The sequence below is a fragment of the Chrysemys picta genome, chromosome 2 (genome assembly GCF_011386835.1).
Source record: "Chrysemys picta bellii isolate R12L10 chromosome 2, ASM1138683v2, whole genome shotgun sequence".
NCBI classification, from domain to species: domain Eukaryota; kingdom Metazoa; phylum Chordata; order Testudines; family Emydidae; genus Chrysemys; species Chrysemys picta.
In genome coordinates this window covers 270,620,303-270,625,896 of record NC_088792.1, presented here as the reverse complement: position 1 = coordinate 270,625,896, position 5,594 = coordinate 270,620,303, and the positions used below count along the sequence as shown (strand labels likewise).

General features: G+C 47.8%; 1 pseudogene; it reads right to left on the bottom strand.

Moving 5' to 3' along the window:
* Positions 1–4,983: 4,983 nt before the first annotated feature.
* On the bottom strand, positions 4,984–5,164 carry LOC112059129 (small nucleolar RNA U3; annotated as a pseudogene).
* Positions 5,165–5,594: the final 430 nt, after the last annotated feature.

Genomic DNA, 5,594 nt, shown 5'->3' with positions numbered 1-5,594 from the left:
CTTTGACTCCGTCAATGGAGAAACACGCAACAGGGAAGCGGGTTTGGGGTACGCGGAAGATGATGATGATGATGAAGACAATGAAGATAGCTCACAGCAAGGAAGCAGAGAAACCGGTTTCCCCAACAGCCAGGAACCAGGAACCAGGAACCCCCGAACTCACCCAAGGCGTGCTCCCAGACCCTGAGGGCACACAAGGGACCTCTGGTGAGTGTACCTTTGTAAATATTACACATGGTTTAAAAGCAAGCGTGTTTAATGATTAATGATTAATTTGCCCTGGCAATCGCGGTCAGCACAGCTACTGGAAAAGTCTGTTAACGTGTATGGGGATGGAGCAGAAATCCTCCAGGGACATCTCTAGAAAGCTCTCCTTCATGTACTCCCAAAGCCTTTGCAAAAGGTTTCTGAGGAGGGCTGCCTTATCCCGTCCGCCATGGTAGGACACTTTACCACGCCAGGCCAGTAGCACGTAGTCTGGAATCATTGCATAACAACGCATGGCAGCGTATGGTCCCGGTGTTTGCTGGCATGCAGACAACATCCATTCCTTATCGCTCTTTGTTATCCTCAGGAGAGTGATATCATTCACGGTCACCTGGTTGAAATGGGGTGATTTTATTAAGGGGACATTCAGAGGTGCCCGTTCCTGCTCGGCTAAACAGAAATGTTCCCCGCTGTTAGCCACGCGGTGGGGGGGAGGGGTGAAGTGATCATCCCAGAGAATTGGGTGTGTGTGGGTGGGAGGGGGTAGTTGGGTTTGTGCTGCATGTTAACCCGGAAACCCCAGCCCCTCCTTTTACATTGCAAACCCATTTTAAATGGCCAACCCAATAGGTCCTTGGTATGGGAAATCAGGGCGCTGCTGTTTGAAACCATTCCCACATGTTATGAAGGTTAAAAAAGCCAAAAGACTGTGGCTTACCATGGCTGCCTGCAAACCGAATTCTGTTGCCTGGCACTGCGTGAGTGATCTCTCACACCAAACCGGCAGGCCCTCAATATAAGAGGAAAAATGCGACCTTGTAACGAAAGCACATGTACTGTGTAATGTGAACAGCAAAATTTAACGTGAAAGAGTGTACCCATTGTTTTCTAAAATGTGTCTTTTTTAACCACCTCTCCCTTCTCCTCCACTAGCTGCAAATGTTTCTCCTTCGCAGAGGCTAGCGAAGATTAGAAGGAGAAAACGGTGGACTCGGGATGATATGTTCACGGAGCTCCAGATGTCCTCCCAAGCTGAAAGAGCACAGCAGAATGCATGGAGGCAGTCAATGTCAGAGTGCAAAAAAGCACAATATGAACGAGAGGAGAAGTGGTGGGCTGAATCGCAGGCTGAACAGAGCAAGTGGCGGGCTGAAGATGATAGGTGGTGTCAGCTTGCAGACAGAAGGCAAGAGTCGATGCTCTGGCTGCTGGAACATCAAACTGATATGCTCCAGCGTATGGTTGAGCTGCAGGAAAGGCAGCAGGAGCAGAGACCGCCGCTACAGCCCCTGTGTAACCAACAGCCCTCCTCCCCAAGTTCCACTGCCTCCTCACCCAGACTCCCAAGAACACGGTGGGGGGCCTCCGGCCACCCAGTCACTCCACCCCAGATGATTGCCCGAGCATCGGAAGGCTGGCCTTCAATAAGTGTTAAAGTTTTAAAGTTTTAAACTGCAGTGTGTCCTTTTCCTTCCCTCCTCCCCCACCCATCCCGGGCTACCTTGGCAATTATCCCCCTAGTTGTGTGATGAATTAATAAAGAATGCATGAATGAGAAGTAACAATGACTTTATTGCCTCAACCTCCCACCCCGCCATAAATGTCTCCCCCTTGCTCTCACAGATATTGTGGAGCACACATCAAGCAACAATAACAATGGGGATATTGGTTTAGCTGAGGTCTATTCGAGTCAGTAAGCTGCGCCAGCGCGCTTTTAAATGTCCAAATGCGCATTCCACCACCATTCGGCACTTGCTCAGCCTATAGTGGAACAGGTCCTGACTCCTGTCCAGGCTGCCTGTGTACGGCTTCATGAGCCATGGCATTAAGGGGTAGGCTGGGTCCCCAAAGATAACGATAGACATTTTAACATCCCCAACGGTTATTTTCTGGTCCGGGAAGAAAGTCCCTTCCTCCAGCTTTCAAAAGAGACCAGAGTGCCTGAAGATGCGAGCATCATGTACCTTTCCCGGCCATCCCACGTTGATGTTGGTGAAACGTCCCTTGTGATCCACCAGGGCTTGCAGCAGCATTGAAAAGTACCCCTTGCGGTTTATGTACTCAGTGGCTTGGTGCTCCTGTGCCAAGACAGGGATATGGGTTCCGTCTATCGCCCCACCACAGTTTGGGAATCCCATTGCAGCAAAGCTATCCACTATGACCTGCACGTTTCCCAGAGTCACTACCCTTGATATCACCAGGTCTTTGATTGCCCTGGCAACTTGGATCACAGCAGCCCCCACAGTAGATTTGCCCACTCCAAATTGATTCCCGACTGACCGGTAGCTGTCTGGCGTTGCAAGCTTGCTCAGGGCTATCGCCACTCACTTCTCAACTGTGAGGGCTGCTCTCATCCATGAAAGTGCCCTTACACATGCGAAAGTTTCGCAGCCACTGGGAATCGTCCCACACCTGCAACACGATGCAGTCCCACCAGTCTGTGCTTGTTTCCCGGGCCCAGAATCGGCGTTCCACGCCATGAACCTGCCCCAGTAATACCATGATTTGCACTTTGCTGGGGCCCTTACTTTGTGAGAGGTCTATGTCGATGTCAATTTCCTCATCGCTCTCATCGCTGCACTGCAATCGCCTCCTCAGCTGGTCCTGGTTTTGCTTTGGCATGTCCCGGCTCTGCATATACTCCAGGACAATGCGCGTGGTGTTCATAGTGCTCATAATTGCCGCGGTGATCTGAGCAGGCTCCATGATCCCAGTGCTATGGCGTCTGGTCTGAAAAAAGCATGAAACTGACGGAGGGAGGGGCGACTGACAACATGGCATACAGGTACAGGGAATTAAAATCAGCAAAGGTGGCTGTGCATCAGGGAGAAACACAAGCAACTGTCACACAGAATGGCCCCCCCAAAGATTGAACTCAAAACCCTGGGTTTAGCAGGCCGTTGATTTCACAGAGGGAGGGGGAAAGCAAATGAATACAGAACAAATCTGGTCCACCTATTTTTTACATCTTAAGCTGGCAGCAGACGGTGCAGCATGACTGATAGCCCTCGGCATCTTCTGGGTGCTTGGCAGAAGATACTGTACTACAACTGCTAGCCATCATCGTTAAGACAGTTCAATAGGACTGCCAGCAGGACTGAGTCTCCGGGAGACAAAGCATGTCTACCCAGGTGCCTCTGATTGAACTGGAAGATGACAATGACAGATACCAGTCATAATACACCACCTACTGCCAAAAGGCAAAGGGCTGCTGCTGTGTAGCAATGCAGCCCCACATCTACCAGCACCCAGACAGCCAATGAAGACTACTACTCATACTGCACCATCTACTGCCAAAAGGCAATTAGTTGCTGCTGTGTAGCAATGCAGTACCACGTCTGCCAGCACCCAGATGACATATGGTGATGGTGAGCTGAGCTGAGCTGAGCGGGCTCCATGCTTACCGTGGTATGTTGTCTGCAAGGTAACCCAGGTAAAAAGACACGAATCGATTGTCTGCTGTTGCTCTGACAGAGGGGGAGGGGCCTGACGACATGTACCCAGAACCCCCCGCGACACTGTTTTGCATCATCAGGCATTGGGATCTCAACCCAGAATTCCAATGGGCGGTGGAGACTGCAGGAACAGTGGGATAGCTACCCACAGTGCAACGATCCGGAAGTCGACCCTAGCCTCGGTACTGTAGACGCGGTCCGCTGACTTCATGCACTTAGAGCATTTTATGTGGGGACACACACAATCAACTGTATAAAACCGATATCTATAAAACCGGCTTCTATAAATTTGACCTAATTTCGTAGTGTAGACATACCCTAAGCCAGCAAGAGGATACTTTGAAGAAAATTATGCACGTATACACAAACCAGAATTTCTGGAAAAAAACTACCAGCTCTGAGAGAGACAAAATATACCTTTGTGCATTAAAAAAAGATGTTTCAATTATACTGTAGTAAAATGTGTATATTACAAAAACTTTTTTTTTCTTTCCCTCTTCCATTGATTTTTCACGGTTTTCTTATTTTTTTTTATTTTTAACATGATTTCATCCCAGGTTTAATGTTTGGAAAATAAACTGAAAAATTACTAGATTTCTTTTTACAAATAAAAAAAGAAAATGTGGGATACTACTTAAAAGCCAGGATATATACCAGATGCTTTCCTTTGATCTGTACCAGAGTCCAGATAAACCATGCCAAAATTTCTAATCACTATTCACCTGGATGAAAGTTGCTCAGCAGTATGTAACCTAGAGTTGGTGATGTATTCTAGGCTTTTCATGGACACTGAATTTTGGGAATACTGGCCACTATCCTTCTGATCTCAAAAATGCTCCCCAGAGCGTGTGAATGGTGGGAATGCTGGTTGCTGTTCTCCTGATCTTAGAAATACCAGTGAGAAGAAACAAAAACTTCCCAAGCGTCAGTGGATCCAGTGTTGTTAGCAGTGAAGAATCATCCGTTCTTTCCAGTGTGGAGGACAATTGACAGCGTGCCATGAAGAGATATTCTGTCAGATTTAGCAAAGGAGCAGAAATAGCTATGAAGATGAAGCAGAACAAACAAGAGAATAAAGACAATCTTTCTATGGTAAACCTGCTGACTACAGAGTTTGGAGCAAAACCATAAAAGAAACACACTACGCATACAAAGAAAGCCCTTTCCTTAAAACTATTGAAAAACACAGCTGACTCACACAGTACCTGAGAGCAGATAGAGCATTTCATTGCTGGGGGCTCAGCAAACCTAATCCACAAGCAGTCCAGATCCCAGCATCCACACCCTTTTTCACACACCCAGCACAATAAGCTCAAAGCTAACCACTCAGACTCTGTTCCCTTCTTCTGAGGAAAAGCAAGGCACTCTTCTACAGCAGAAAGTAACTGTCCCAGAACAGCACTTTCTACCACACTCATGGTCAGAAAGAAACACTACAGTACCTCATCATAGATAGCAAGACCAGCCTTCTGCAACTCTTTCTCCAGTCACCAATTAGTCTCACCGTTCTCCAGGGAGCAGGAGCTCCCAATTTTTCTGGAAACCACTCCAGAAGCTTTTACTTTAAAGCAAGGATATATGGCCATAGGCTTTCCTTTGAAACAGACCAGAGTCCCAATAAACCCTGTCAAAATGGCCAATCGCTATTCACTTGGAAGAAAGTTGCTTGGCAGTGTGTAACCTAGAGTTGGTGGTGTGTTCTAGGCTCCTTAGAGAGCAAGAATGGCGGGAATACAGGCTGCTTTCCTGATCTCTGAAATGCCAGGTGGGAACAGACAAAATCTTCCCAAGTGCCAGTGGCTCCGGTGGTGTTAGCAGGGAAGCCTCATCCATTTCTTACAGTGTGGAGGACAATTTGCAGGTGCCATGGGGAGAAGCATTGTCAGACTCAGTGAAGAAAGAAGATATAGCTATTCAGATGAAGTAGAACAA